This window comes from Phyllostomus discolor, chromosome 10, assembly GCF_004126475.2.
Source record: "Phyllostomus discolor isolate MPI-MPIP mPhyDis1 chromosome 10, mPhyDis1.pri.v3, whole genome shotgun sequence".
Lineage (NCBI taxonomy): Eukaryota > Metazoa > Chordata > Mammalia > Chiroptera > Phyllostomidae > Phyllostomus > Phyllostomus discolor.
The window spans coordinates 463,912-479,283 of record NC_040912.2 but is presented as its reverse complement, the minus strand read 5'-3'; the positions used below and the strand labels follow the sequence as shown (position 1 = coordinate 479,283).

The following is a 15,372-nucleotide window of genomic DNA, read 5'->3' as shown; positions in this document are numbered from 1 at the left end:
GCTATCCTTGTGACCCCAGTGTCAACAGGAGGAAAGGGGTGTGGCCGGGACGTTTCAGGTGACAGGGCAGCCACTGAGGGGGCCCCAGGTGAAGTGGACCCCGCACACACGGACCCCCTTTCTCACCTCCTGGCATTGCAAGGCATGAGCACCAGACACACACACCCCCTCCCGCCCTGCAGATCCTGGTGGTCGGTGCTCCATTTGCAGCCGCAGGCACTTTCGGGCTGGGGTCAGCACATGCGCCTTCCAAGCAGGTGGGGGAGGGGGAGGCCCACCTGGCCGCTCTGGGGCTGTAGGCGCTCACCAGGGGCCGTGGGGGGCCGACGAGGACCCCGTTGGGCTCCGTGTCTCTGTGTTTGTGTGTGTGTGTGTGTGTGTGTGTGTGTGCATTGCGTGTGCCCATGGGCACAGATGCCCAGCTCGGTCCTTGGGCCGTGAGCACAGCTCACACGCCCAGGCTCCCACAGCAGGCCTGCCTCCCCTCGCCGGCGGTTTCCGCCGCCAGAAACGAGAGGGCGCCTCCCCCCGCTGCTGGAAGTTCTCCGAGGACAGGCAGGAACCACGAGCCAGGAGCTATTCTGAACGTCAGACGCACGCCGAGACGCCCCCACACTCCCTGTGCGCCCAGAGAGGCGGCAGAGACGCCGAGAGCCGGGACCGGAGCCCCTCAGTCCCCGCAGGCGAGCCGGCCGTGAGCACGTGCCCTTCCCAGCTCCAGGCACGTCCCGAGGCCGAGAGAGGGCGTGGCCTCAGCAAGGTTTCCTCCCCCCCCACCCCCACCCCCGCAGGGTCTGCTCCGGCCTGGCAGGTGGGGCCGGACTCTGCAGTGTCAGCAAGTGCCACTCGGCCCGACCCGGGTGACAGACGCCCCCCATGGTGCCATTCTCGGGGTGCCCCCAGGCCCGGCCAACTCCCCCAGGCTCCCCAGGTGTGCGCCGGCGGGACCTCCCCCGGCATGCCGACCCCTGGCACCCGGGTCGCAGCAGCCGGTTTCAGTGCCCCCAGCACTCCGGGGCAGCCGGGGGAGCAGACACAGGGTGGCCAGGACCACTGCTGCGGGCGACCTCGCCAGCCCCACCCGGGACGGACGGGGGGACAGCGGGACGGGGCGGGTCTGCACGGGCCCCAGACGACAACGGACTCCCAGGGGCCAAAGAGCCCGTGTGGACGGGACCGAAAGACACCAGTTTGGGCAAAGAACAAGGGGATCTGTGTCCCAATTGCATCCTCAGGGGCGGGCGGGCGCCAGTGTCACTTGTTCCCTGTGGACAGTGAGGGGACCGTCCCCCACACCCACGTCCCGGGGTGTCAAAACAACATTCGGTGAGACCTCGGGCATCCTGGTGCCGGGGACGCGGCTGCCAGGGACAGGCCAGGCGCACACTCAGCCGGGCCTCCTCGCACACCCACCTGCACACGCGCGTGCCCAGCGCCAGGCTGACACACGCGCACACACACCCCGAGCCAGGCTCACACACACACACACACACACACACACACACAACAGGACTGGCACTGGAAGTGGTTGCTGGCGAAGCGAACCCCCACAGGTCGTGTGTGCAGATGGGGACTGAGCGAGCTCGGACTCCCAAACTGTGTCCACAGGGTGGTCAGACTTCGGTAGACATGCACTCGGGGTGACCTGCGCCCCCTAAAAGGACACGCTGAAGTCCCAGCGCCCGGGCTGCAGTTGGGACCCTGCTGGGAGGCCGGGTCCCCACGGCCACCACCACGGCGAGCCCGAGGGAGGCCAGTGGGGCAGCAGGAGAGGCGAGGCGGGGCCCGGCAGGGCGGCAGGGGGACAGTGCCTCCGGGCCTGAAGGTGGTCCTCAACCGTCTCGGCTGAGAGACACTCGGCTTCACAGGCCACGGTCTCCTCTGCTTCCCCGGCCCCCTCCCGGGGCGGGGGCTCCCGCCAACAGGACGGCCAGCCGAGCGGGAGGGTGTGGGCACCGCGTGGGGAAGCCCCGCTGCCCGGCCAGCCGGCCGGCCCAGCTCGGGGCCTCTGGCTCCTGCTGCCTCGCAGGGAAAGCTGAGCCTGTTTCGGTCAAGCCCAGGTGACCGGCGATTTTGGCAAGGACCTCGAGCCCCCTTGTCCCTTCTCATGTCACTTAGACAGGAGACGGCTGCCCCCCTTGAACCTCGCACACGAATGAGTGCGGGGGCAACCAGGGGCAAAGAGCGGATGAAACGGTGGGGAGGCCTGGCCGGGCCAGGTGGGGCGGGGGCGGGGGGCAGGACGGAGCCCCTGGGGCACAGCCCCCAGCCTGCTGGCGGCTCCACAGGCTGCAGCTCCACGAGGCAGGAGAGGGAGACGGAGGGACCCGGAGCCAAACGCGCCATCTGGGGCGGCAGCTATTCTGGGCCCGGCTGCCGGGGGAGCAGGGCGCCCCAGAGCCAGAGGGGGAGCGGCAGAGGCTCCGGGCGGAGGCAGATGGTGCCACGGGGAGGTCGCCAGCATCAGCCACCTGCACGAGGGGTCCCGGCGCCCCCACACGCCTGCGCCCACGCAGAGCAGAGCAGAGTGGCTGGCCCTGCACGTCCCCGGGGGAGGGGAGCCCCGCCCCCGGCCTCATGGGCATTTTCCTCTTCAGAGAGGAACCACGGTGCCGGCTGCCGTTTGCCATCCGTAACCTTCAGGGCAGGCGGCCTGGCCGGAGCCGCCTTGGGAACACAGCTCAAGCCCACGGCGGCATTGCCTCCGCGTGCCCCGGGCTCCCAGACACCCCTGCCGCCCGCCGGCCGGTGGTGCTGAGTGCCCACCCCAGCCCCCTGCAGACCCTTGAGGGGCAGCCAGCGGAGGCCTGGCCTCCCGGGTCCCCGAGCCCCCCTGCAGGGGCCGGCTCTGCCGCCGCCTCGAGGCCCCGTCCTCGCTGCACGGTCACAACTGAGCCCTCAGGCCCCCGTCACCGTCACCGGGGCGAGGCTCCCGCTCCAGGGTCCGCGCAGCTCCTCGGGGTGCGGCGAGTGTGGGGCCGGAGGCCCAGCGTTTGCGGAGCAGACCCCGCGGCCCCTTCGCACGGAGTGCGTCTGGTCTGCCTGCCCGCAGGGGCCGCGGGCAGAGGGCCGTGGTGACCGCATTTAGGCCTCGAAGTGACTGGGATTCGTCACGTGAGCCGGTCAGCAGCTTGAAATGACCACGCGTGTGTGAATGTGTGAGTGTGTGTGAGTGAATGTGTGAGTGTGTGTGTAAATGAGTGTGTGAGAGTGAGTGTGCGAGTATGTGAGCGTGGGGTGTGGGTGTGCGAGTGTGTGAGTGTGTACGTGTGGGTGAATGTGTGTGTGTAAATGAGTGTGTGAGAGCAAGTGTGCAAGTATGTGAGCATGGGGTGTAGATGTGTGAGTGTGTGTGAGTGTGTGAATATGCGTGTGTGCCCGTGCGAGGCTGTGCGTGTGGGAGTGTGTGAGGGGGCCCTGCACTCCTCGCGGCCTGCACTTGAATCCAGGTGACCCTGTTTACAGTTTCCGGCCCTCCCTGGTGAAACAGGGTCCGTCGGACCGCACGGGGGGAGCGTCCGTGGCACCTGTGCCTGGGGCTGTCCCCGCATCCGGGTGCTGGGCCCGCGCCCGGGTGGGGGGACGAGCCGGTGGCCCTCCTGGCCCGAGGCCCTGCAGCCGAGCACTCACGTCCGTCAGCACGGGGCCGGGCCTCTGTGTTGGCCCCGGGAGCTGGCTCCTCCCACATCGGGAAACAACGGAGGCCCCTGGCCGAGCGCCGGCTGCGGACACGGCTCATGGCCGAGCAGGGCCCCTCGGCGCCCGCTCCTGCCGCTCTCACGGGGCAGGAGGCCTCGGGCTGAGCGCCGGGGGTGCAGGCGGAGCCGGCAGTCGGTCCTGGTGCCCGGGGACGGGTGGCTCGCTGGCTGGGGGCGAGCAGGGTGAGGAGAGAAGGCCCACACAGGCCGAGCGGGGCCGGGGCCGGGGCCCGCGGCCGTCCCACCGGCCAGAGGGTGGGACCACCAGGCCCCCCTGCCCCGAGTCCGCAGGCTTCCTTCGCCCACGGCCGAAGCGACAGAGAAACCCATCCGCGGGAACCGCACGCCCGCACGCCCACGGGTGTGCTGCCCACGGAAAAGAAAAGCAGGTTCTTTCCTCACTGTCCCCTGCTGGGGTATGCACTAGCTGCGCTCAAACACAAACTCAAGCGGCGTTTCTCCAAGGCAAGTGGCCTCCAACGCCAACGGCTTCCTGGGGGGCGGGCGTGCGCCCCGGCCCCGGCCCCGCTGCCCAGCCAGGCGGAGGCCCCCCTCCCCCTCCTGCCCCCGCAGATGGCTGCCCCCACAGCCCGGTGTTTGTTAACACGGAGCCCAGACCACACTGACAATACTCACTGTTGGTTCTTTAAACATTCAGTGTCATCATTTGCAATGCTAATTCTAGTAAACAGTAGCTATTCCAGATCTCTGTAGTGTGAAATTAAATTTGTTGGATAATTAATTGGAAGAATGGAGCGACTTCATTCAGCTCAGAGAGGGTGGCATTGAAATTCGGGAGCGGAGAAGTCACTCGCAGGAGAGCAAAGGCGAAACCAAAGGATAAAGTATCCACAAGGAGCGACCAGCAGCTGCCGCTGGTTGCAACAATGTTATTAGAGACGTGGCCCGAGCTCTGTTCACCCAAGGATGCGCTCGTTGTAGTAACAGACGGCTCCCCCATTGCTCCGGGGCCACTCGCGCGGCACCGACCGACCGTGGGCCTGGACCGACCGTCCCACCGTCACGCACTGCGGACTCCGAGGGCCTCACCCTAAGGACGGTGGTTCAGAGAGCCGTCTTCCAGCTGAGGCTGGCTGCACCGCATCAGCGTCCTACTGTTTCGTTACAAACTTTCCGGTCAGAAATCGCAACGTGCAATACTCTGGAATAGAACTTTTGAAACAGTTGACTCCGAAAGGTAATCAGTCTGGTGTGTCTGGCCTCCGCTCGCCCCCAAAACGTCACCACTCACAGTAGCGAGACGATTTTTCTTTTCACCTGTTGAGCTGGCAGAGGTTCAAAGCGCGGGTAATCCCGTGTAAACACAGCAGGCGAGAAAGCGTCTGACTCTGTCCCGGGAGCAGAAACTGATACAATATTTATGAAAGCAACTTGGTATCACAGTAGTGCCAGAGACGTGTCAAAGCCTTTGAACAGAACAGCGGTCGCCGTGGGTGGGTTCCAAGAGGGCGGGTGAGCCCTGGCTGTGTGGCTCAGTGGCTTGAGCGTTGTCCCACAGACCGGAAGGCTGCAGGCTGGATTCCCTGTCGGGGCACAGGCCTGGGCTGTGGAGTTTGGTCCCTGGTCGGGGCACATGCAGGAGGCAATTGGTGGATGTGTCTGTCCCTCTCTTTCTCCCTCCCTCCCCCTCTCTTTAAAACCAAAAAGAGAAAGGGAGGGAGGGAGGAAGGAAGGAAAAACAGCATCTGAAATAAAGTCGCTGACTGGGCTTCATCATTGTGGCGAGTCACTGGGAATGCTGCTTGGGTGTTTGGATGAAAGACACAGCACAGCTTCCGGCTTGGGTCCACACAGATTAAATCGGAGCCCCACGGTCGGAGCGGGGCCGGGGCCCGCCACACCTGCCGCCCCGACCGCACCGTCTGTCCGACAGCGTCGGGCCCACACGACCTCCCACAGACGGGGGGGGGGTGTCGGGGAACCCCCCTTTTCCGTCCTCGACGTTTCCGTTTGCCCGTGTGACCACACTTGGAGGGAAACCCTGTGGTTTCACAGCGAGCCGTGGGGACCCCACTTCTCACCCGCTCCGGCCGCTTCTGTCCGTTCCTCGGTGTGTTCAGCCCCCTCCCCTCTGCTGCAGGGGCGAACGGCAGGTTCCGCTGAGCAGGGCCACCGCTCCGCTGGTGGCTCTCCGTCCGCAGGGAGCTCGGCACCGGGACCCACTCCCCTGCGGTGAAAAGGGAAGAAAACTCAGAAAGGGACCAAGGACTGGAAAGGACAGGAAACCTGGGGGGGGGTGGCAAATGCAGATGGGAAAGAAGAAAACCTCAAGAAGTACAGCCGTTAAAAATGTAAACAGGGGCGGTGCCCCCTTCTCCTCCCAGGGGTGCAGATCCTTGGGGCGTTCTCGGGGAGACAGAGTGAGAAGGAACCGGCCGGGCGGGGGAGGAAGGTGACAGCTGTCTCCGAGGGGATTGCAGATGTCACCTCATCTCCAATCGCCCTGAGCACGCACGGAGTTTCAAAGTGCCACGCTTTTGTTCTGAGTTTTTTAGTGTGATCTTTACGGTGTTTTTTCTTTTACCGGTTTCTCCCCTTACACCTCCCTCCCCCCAGCAGTCCCCACACTGTTGTCCATGTCCGTGAGTCCTTTTTCCTTTTGCTCATCCCTCCAGTCCCTTCCCTTCCTCGCCCCCCACAGCTGTCATCTGCTCTCCATCTGTGAGTCTGCCCCCATGTTGCTCGTTAGTTCGGTTTGCTCACTAGATTCCACATATGAGTGAGATCATATGGTTCTTGTCTTTCTCTGACTGGCTTATTGCACTGCGCATCATGCTCTCCAGGTCCATCCATGCTGTCGCAAAGGGTAAAACTTTCTTCTTTTCTACGACCGAGTAGAATTCCCTTGTGTGGATGTCCCCCAGTTGTTTTACCCACTCACCTGCTGGTGGACGCTTGGGCTGCTCCCACATCTTGGAGACGGTGAGTAACGCTGCAGTGAACACAGGGGTGCTTCTGTTCTTCTGAATTGGTGTTGTGTGTTCCTTCAGATACGTCCCCAGAAGCAGGATCACCACATCAAAAAGCAGATCCATTTTTCATCTTTTCCTGTATCTCTGAACTGCTTTCCACCACGGCTGCGCCAGTCTGCATTCCCACCCCCAGTGCACGAGGGTCCCCTTTCTCCACATCCTCGCCAGCACTTGCTGCTTGTGGATTCACTGAGGGTGGTCATTCTGACAGGTGGGAGGGGCATTTCATTGTGGTTTTAATTTGCATTTCTCTGATGATTAGTGACATTGAGCATCTTCTCATACATCTACTGGCGATTTGTATGTCCTCTGTGGAGAAGTGTCTATTCCGGTCCTTTGACCCTTTTTCAATCTGGTTGTTTGGGTTTTTTTGGTGTTGAGTTTTATAAGCATTTTATTAATTTTGGATATTAACCCCTTACCTGATGTATTGGCGAACATGTTCTCTCAGTCTGTGGGTCGCCTTTTATTTTGTTGGTGTTTTCCTTTGCTGTGCAAAAACTTTTTACTTTGCTGTAGTCCCACTTGTTTATTTTTCTTGTGTTTCCCTTGCCTGGGGAGATATATCTGAGAAAAGAGTTTCTACGGGCAATGTTTTCAGTTTTAATTTCCTGATTACAACGCAAAAATACGTACTGCCATCATGCTTGGTGTTTAAGTGTGAGATAAAATGCACATACATAACGTTAATATTTTAAAGAATCAGTGTGTTTTCCTGCTCTGCCTTTTCCATCTTTTCTACTCACATTTATTTTTAAAATTCACCCATCACACAAACGCCCATCAGTTCCCCCCACCCCACCCCAGTGCTTGCCTTCTCGCAGAGGCTGGAGCAAACCTAGATCGCTTAGTAATGTTCGAGGCACTGAAGGAGTGAAAAACCATCCGGCTAATTCTAACACTTCCCTAGTTTTGACACAAAATATGTAAAGAGACGGTCCTCGAAGCTACTAAGTAGCGTATCAACATCCCCCAAAGGGGTCAGCACAGATACAGTTTTATTCAGGTGTTAAGTTGTAGCAGGTGCCCTGGGCTGGGCTGTGCACTCAGGGAATTGTCTCGCACACGCAGTCCGGCCAGGACACCGTCGACACCGAGGGGAAGCTCTCGTCCGTTCAAACCCTCGCGAACCTTCCACACGGCTGCAACCCTCATTCCCAGCAAGAACCATCATCCTGAAGGAGACGTCATTTTTGTTCATAACACAAGAGCATAAAGATACCTCCATAATCCAGAAATCAGTCCTCCTTTGCAGTGTGCTAAAAGCACCTTGATTTCTGTGCGTTACCTAAAAAGAGCGCATCGAAAGAGCAACCGCACCACAGGGCTTTGGTTCTGCACACAAACGTGTATAGTTCTGTCTATGAAGCGAAACGTGGAATGTTGACACTGAGCAGCAGGCGTGAGAGATTTGGTTGGTTTAGTGGTCTCCGTCGTTCATGCTTCGGAGACACTCGCTCTGACAGGTCTGTGTGCCGGCATGTTCTCCTGGCACGTGGATTCCGTTTGCTACAAACTTTGCCGTCTGCCCCGAATGGCCTTCGTCAGCAGCCAGTGCACGGTGTTTGTGTCGCCCGCCCGCCGTCCACACCCCCCCCAGAGTCACTGCGTCCCCTCTCGCCGGCACCCGCTGCCCACATCCCTGCCACTCTCTGGTCCTCCGGCCCCGGCACAGACGGTGGGTGTCTGCCGTCCTTCCTCCTGGTTGGCTCGGGAAGAGATGCGTCCAGTTCACGGGTGTTTTCCAAGACCCGGGCTTTGGGTTTGTTGGTCTTCCCCACTGTGTGCCTGTTCCTGGCGTTGCCCATTTCCAGCCCGATCCCCACGGTCCCCTTCTCCTCGAGTTCGTACCCGCAGCTGTGAACCAGCCGCTCCTCTCGCTCCGGTGTCCCGCGGCGGGAGTTGGGGTCACCGGCTTCAGACCCGGCTTCACGGACACAGTCCGACCTCGGCGCTCGGGGGCCTCAGAGCGCGGCCAACCCTGGGTCGTCGCGGTTTGGGGGGAAAACAACGCCTTGGGCCTCGGCACTCGGCGCTGGCTCGGACCGTCGCACTGGCCAGAACTCGCCGGACTCACGAGTCCGCCCACGAGAGCAGACGCCGCGGCCTCGGCACCGGCACCGGCGCGGGTCTCGGAGCGAGTCAAGGACGAGCACCGAGGTACCTGGGGGGTGGGGGGGCGTTCTAAGCCCACGGTGTGGGTCCCCACGGACGAATGTTCTCTCTCTTCTCTCCGACAGTCGGTTGAGGCTCCGCACGTATGTCCGTGACCCCTGCAGAGTTCAGGTTCGAGTCAGGTGTCAAGTTCGGGCCCGGGCTCCGTTCGCACCTGTGCACACGGCTCCGTGGGTTGCCACGACGACCTTCCCCCTTAAAAACCCGTTGGGCTCTCGAGGTCCGTGGGGCCAGCTCCGGGTTCTCTGCTGGTCCGTGGGTCCGTGGGTCCGTGGGTCCGTGGGCCCGTCACGCCGACGCCCCGCTGCCGCCTGGTTGCTGCGTGTGCCCTCGAGGCCCGTCGGGGCCGTTTCCGTGCGGCTGCACACGGCCCGCTGTGCCCGCTGCGTGTCAGCCGTGGCGGGGCCCCGTCCTGCCGGGCCAGGGTCAGCCCACCGGCCGGTGTGTCTCGTGGGGAGGGCAGGGAGGGCTGCTCCCCGAACCCCCAAGGGGGGTCCCTGACAAGCTGCTCTCGCAGGCGCCCTCTCACCCGCTTTGATGGGAAGGGGCCCCTTTCCATCTGGGAACAGACGCGCCGCCCGGCTGCCTTCTGCGGCCGGGCTGAGCGCCGGGGCCACCCTTCTCTGGGGGGGGGGTGCGAGGCCCCCATCACTGCATTATTCCCCCCACCCGGGCCCCAGGCCTCACTGCTCCCACCCAACGCAGCAGGACGGCGGCTCCGGCCCAGGCCTCGTCACCACAGCGAATGTTAGAGCGAACGGCGCCCACGGTAACTCAGACGGCCGGAGCTCCGAGGCTGCTTCCAAGGCTTCCGACCGCGACAGGCAGACGAGCCCCTTCCCACGATGCGCCAGTTGTCCCTGGAGGCCGGCCCACACGGTTACAAAAGCCAGAAGCTCCAAAAACCTGTCGTCTTTCTTGAAGAGCTGGAAGCCCTTGACGAATGTCCCTTATGTAAACCTGTCGTCACGCCGAGCACAGGAGCGAAAACCCCGTGTGAGTCCCAGGCAGACTCAGGCTGTAACCATGGCTCCCAGGCTCCGGGCTCCCCAGGGCTCACTATAATCAGGGTTTCCTCTCCCGGCACCCCCACAGCCAAATGCTCGTTGCGCACGGCATTATTAGCGCTGGCAACCGCACGGATGGGTGCGCAGTGGGTGGAACCACGTCACTGCACGTTACGGAGCCACGGACCGTGGGTGAGGCCAGCGGCAAACTCCTCGGTCCCCGGCCCCTCCTCCAGGCACAGCCCCGAGAGCCCGGGCCATCTGCTCCTCACGGCACCCAGAACAGCCTCTGTGAGTGTCACTCCCTGCGTGCCCGGAACATGGGTTTGGGGGGACGGAAAGCCACCGCGGGCGGCTGCTCTGAGGACTCAAAGGCCGGTGAGCAGGGGAGTTAGAGAGGCCACAGCAGCAGTGGGACCTGAGCGACAGGGCCTGCCCCCACCACACTCGGGGGGTGGGGGCGTCCTGCTCTCGGGGGGAGGCCCGCCTCAGACAGGCTCCCCAGAGTCACCCCCAAAGCCCCCTCGTTCCTGTCCAGGCAGGCTCCCTAAGGCCTGTCGTGACCGATCAGAGGGGCTCCGAGGACCCGGTCACAACAGCGACGCCGAGTCCTGTCCCATCACCCAAAGCCGCCACCGGAGCAGCAGCCTCTAGAGCCGCTGAGAAGTGAGTTCCCCGGGCGAGGGAGGGAGGCGAGGGTGAGGGCGGAGTCCCCAGTGGGTGTGAAGACAGTGAGGAAACGCCGCTACCGTCCGAGGGAAAACGCCTGTCGGCCTAGAACTCTCGACTCAAAGAGACCAGCTTCCAGAAATGACGGCGAAACAAGGCCTTCCCACCGTAGCCGGCGCAGCACAGCGGGTCGGGCACCATCCCGCAAGGGGAAAGGTCGAAGGCTGGGCTCCGGGTCAGGGCACGCGCCTGGGCGTCGGGTTCGGCCCCTGGTCGGGCGAGAACGAGCAGCCACAGATCCACGTTTCTCTCCCTCTCTTTCTCCCCCCCCTTCCTCTCTCTCTGAAAATAAATACATAAAACCTTACAAACAAAAACCACAAATCCGGCTGGGAGAAGCTGGCTCCAGCAGTCTGCACGGTGGGAAACGTGCTCGGAGGGAGGGCGGTCCCGGTGGGGGGCAGGGGGGCACCTGCAGCGGCGGGAGCGGCGGTGACGGGAGAGGCGGAGGGGCCAGGAGGGAGTCACTGAGGCTTCACGAGAGAAACCGGGACCGCAGGTGGGCCCGGGGAGGCAGGTCCTTGGTGACCGGGGGCCGGGGGCGGGACTGAGCGCACGGAGAGCTCAGGGCAGGAAGGGAGCGAGCTGGGGATGGAGCGACAGTCACTCCGCAGAACAGGGGGGTGGGCCGGCCCGAGCAGAGACGGACCTCTGGGCGGAGGGTTCTGTTCTCCAGGGCCGGTCCTTCCCGGCGAGTTCTGGCCGGGTTCCCTGCCAGTGTACCGGCCGCCGTGTTACTTTAAAGCGGCTGCACACGAATCTCCCACGATCTTCCTGGACGGGCCGCCAGGGAGGGGCCCCACAGGCGGATTTACGATCGTGGTGTCACGGCGAAGCAGGGGTCGGGTCGCCTCTTCTGCCGGGTGCATCCCTCAGTCACCGTGACTCAGCAAGTTTCCAGAAAGTGGGGACCACCTGTCTCAGACCAGGGTCTCTGTCCTGTACGGTTGCCCTTTATCCCAGCCCTGGGGCGCCTCCAGGGTTTCCTCCTTCCTTCCTGTCTCCTGCCTCAACTGAGGGGTCCCGGATGGCGGGGAGGAGGGGCTGAGCCGGCCCCTCCGGGAGCTGAATGCCGGTCCATACACGGTGGTGCCCCAGAGAGAGCGGAGGGCGAGGGCTGGATGAACCACCGAGGAGCGAGAAAGGGGCCAAACCGCGTCTCCCGGAGGCGCCCTGCAGGAGCCCGGGCACTTACTTCCAAGACGGGCGCCGCGTGAGCGCTTGGAGTGAGTGCGCCCAGCTGCTGAGAGTCAGCCGGCGGCTCTTCTCCCTGAGCGAGGCCCGGCTGCCAGAGGCCACCCTGAGGCCAGCTCACGGGGGATCGCGAGGGCGGGGAAAGGGGGAGGGCGCGGTCCTGCTGGGGGACCCGTCGGGGGCCGTCTGAGACCACCCAGAAGGAAGCAGCTCCCCAGCGCCCACTCCTGCACCTGCGCCCTGCTCACCAGGGACAGAACGGTGGCGTCCCACCCGCGAGGGCGCGCGCCCAGGCGGCAGCTGGCCCGACCGGCTCCCTCCGCAGTGCGCCCCCGCAGGAGCCCCCAGCGGTAGCCCTAGCTCCTTCGCAGCCCCTCCCCGCGTCCCGCTCACAGTCCTGCGGGGGTTACCGCGGGACTTGCCGTCCTGATCCGGCCCCGACAGACGCACTCTCATCACGGCATTTGCTTGGCAATTCTTACTTTTAAACAGTCTTTAAGGAACACTTTCTCAAGGCCGACGTTGGCGCTTCCCCAGGTGAGGGCTGCCGAGCAACCGACCCACCCCCACCAGAGCCGCTCCAGGGCGCAGAGCCGCGGGGGCGCGAGTCCGCAGCGGGTTCCGCGGGGCTCCAGCGGCAGAGTCCGCGGGAGGCGCAACGGGCAGGTGCGCGGGTGTGCGGCGCCCCCTGCCGGCAGACGCGGGCCGTTGTCTCTCCATCCTCCGTGAGCCGTGACCGTGACCCGCGCATCGGAAGTGGCGGTGGTCTGTCTCCAGAGAAGGGGCGACAGGAAACTCCACCGGGCGCTGGGAGGGGCTTTGGGCCTCAGCTGCTTCCCAGCCTCCCGGGGCCCAGGACTCAACCTGGAAGACTGTAAAATTGTAAGACTGTAAGATTTGTAAGATTGTGAATCTTACAAAAAGCACGTGAGTTACAATTTACCAACCTAACCGTGGCTTGATGGACAGCTCAGCGGCACTGAGCACATTCCCATTGTTGCGCCCCCATCACCGCCATCCACCCCCCCGGAACTTTCCGTGTTCCGCACGGACACTCCGCCCCCACGGAGGCACCGTCGCAGCCACAGGAGGGCGCCCTTGCAAACGCTCCGGCGCCCACACCGTCTCCAGGGCTGGGGATGAAGTCAGGTCCGCGGGCTTGGCAGCCACTCGCCGCTGTTTCCCCAGCCCCGCTCAGGACCCCTGTTTCTGTCTCACTAAACCGAGGAACGGGAAAAGGGGAGACTTCTGAGAGTGTGGGGCGCCCGCAGCAGCAGGGAGAGCTCGCTGGCAGGTCTCTCTCGGGGTGGCGCTGCACAGCAGGACGGCTGGAAGGCGGGGACCAGGGTGCAGCGACATTCAGGTGAGGCGCACTGGCTGCTGACGGAGGGGGCCCGCCTGCCTGCTGGGCCACCAGCACTGGCTGCGGAACTAGCCGGCCATTTCATCTGTGTTCCCATCGCACAGTGGGGACACCGGGCCCTCGGCCGTGGTTTTTGACAACTGGGAGCAACGCTTATTTCTATGGCACAGCCCAGCAGTGGTACTTACAATGTGCCACGTGCCCTGGCTGGGGTGGCTCAGTGGGTCGGACAGCATCCCACAGACCACAGGGTCACCGGCTCGATTCTGCTCAGGGCACATGCCTGGGTTTCAGGCCAGGTCCCCAGTTAGGACGCATGCAAGAGACAACTGATTGATGTTTTAAAAGGAAAAGAAAAAAGCACCCCTTACAGGTTACCCCTGCTGCTAATAAAAACCCACTCACTCCACATCCGTCTGTCCTGGGCAGCTGCCCAGCGGGAAGCATGCCAGCCCTAGGGTCCGGTGGCTTTCAGGGCGTTGCTGAGCGTGGGGACAGGAGCAGAGCGGAGCCTGCAGGGGGCTCAGGATCCGGGTGCCTCACAGACCACCTGCCTCTCCCCTGGGTGGGCTCACTGCCCCTCCAGGAGGAGAGCAGACTTCTCACACCTGTGCCACTGCCATGGGCTTGGGCCCAGACCTGGGCTCCCACCTCCCACGAAACTGGGGGGCGGGGCAGGACCTCCCTTCACAGTGACGGCCTGGCCCTGGGAGCATTCCCAGTCCAGGCTGACGGGAGAACCATTGGCCCCCAAAACATACATATTTTCAAGACGGGAGCACACAGGGCAGCTGCCAGTCTTCCGAGGTAAAGGTCAGAGAAGCGGGGGGGGGGGGGGGGGGTTTGGAGGAGTGACGATGGCCAGGGTTCCCAAACTGGGAGGGGGCAGCTAATGGGTGGCGGTCCTTCCCGTGCCTGGGCCTCAGTCTCCAGTGAGGGCAGCGGGGCTTTGGCCGGATTTCCCTGCCTTGGAGCTGGGAGTCGCAGAGGGAGGGTGGCCCTGGGGCCATCAGCAGCAGTGTGGACTCCTTGTGTTCCGTGAGTTTGCGGAGGGCCAGACTGGGCTCCCCGATCAGGGTCTCGGTGCCGGGCGAGGCCATGCAGCTCTGAGTCTGTGGGACCCGGCCTCAGACGGGCTCGCTGTGCGTGGGCCGGCAGAACATCCAGGGCTCCCCAGGGAGAGGTGCGCGCCGCGTCCACACAGCCAGCCACACGCGGTTTGTTTACCCGCTGACCCACTGAAGGGCATCTGGGTTGCTTCCAAGTTTGGGTAATTATAAACGAAGCTGCTGTAAACACCCCTGTGCGGGTTTCGTGTGGACATGAGTTTCCAGCTCCTCTGGGTCCATAACAGGGAACATAACTGTGGGATTATGTGTTATCTCGGTCTGTCCAGGCTGCGATAACACAACAGAAATGAGGAAATAAGCTCAGTGACTCATGAACAACAGTTCTGGAGCCTGCACGTCGAAGAGCAGGGTGTCAGCAGGGTGGGGCAAGCACCCTTCCGCACTGCAGACTTCTCCCTGCGTCCTCGCGGGGTAAAAGGGGCGAGGGGGCTCTCGGGGGTCTCTTTACAGCAGAACCCTGGGACAAGGAGGATGTACACACTTTTAGAAATTTTCCAAAAAGAAACGAAGTGAGGAGTGGGGAAGGAAGGGAGGGAGGAACGGAGGGAGGGAGGAAAGGCAGGCCATCGAATGCGTGAACTTGTCACCTCCAGTTTTTGGACTCTTCGTCAGAAACACGAGAAACCAGAAGGCGAGAGGTTCACGGAGTGAGCCTTCAAACCAGAAAACGACTTCCAAACCCACGCAGCCACGCCAGCATCAGCACCATGGGAGGCTGCCAGACATTTCCCGCCAGCGAGGTCCTGAAACTTCTTTGTTCACCCTTTCTCATCAAGCTACTGGAGGGTGTGCTCAGCCAAACTCAGGCACCGACGAGAAACAGACGCAGGACAGAAAGCGGCAGCCGGCCCAGAAGCAACGATGCACGTTGGAGGCTCAGGGAGGGACTTCAGGGGATCAGAGTGACACATGTGATGGGCCAGAGTGCCTTGAAAGATTTAGACAAGCGATGAAAGATGTGGGGTAGAATCTGTGATAAAGACACACAATCTTTTTAAAAAATATATTATCCATTTATCTTTAGAGAGGGGGGAGGGACAGAAGCTTCAACGTGCAGTTGCTCTTGCACCTCCTACCAGGGAC

General features: G+C 62.7%; 1 long non-coding RNA gene across 1 annotated transcript; it reads left to right on the top strand.

Annotated features, from left to right (window-relative positions):
- Nucleotides 1-5,192: 5,192 nt before the first annotated feature.
- Nucleotides 5,193-13,588, top strand: LOC118497012. Its single transcript, XR_004899553.1, has 3 exons — nucleotides 5,193-5,205; nucleotides 5,719-5,720; nucleotides 13,393-13,588. It is a non-coding gene; the product is annotated as an uncharacterized LOC118497012 (long non-coding RNA).
- Nucleotides 13,589-15,372: the final 1,784 nt, after the last annotated feature.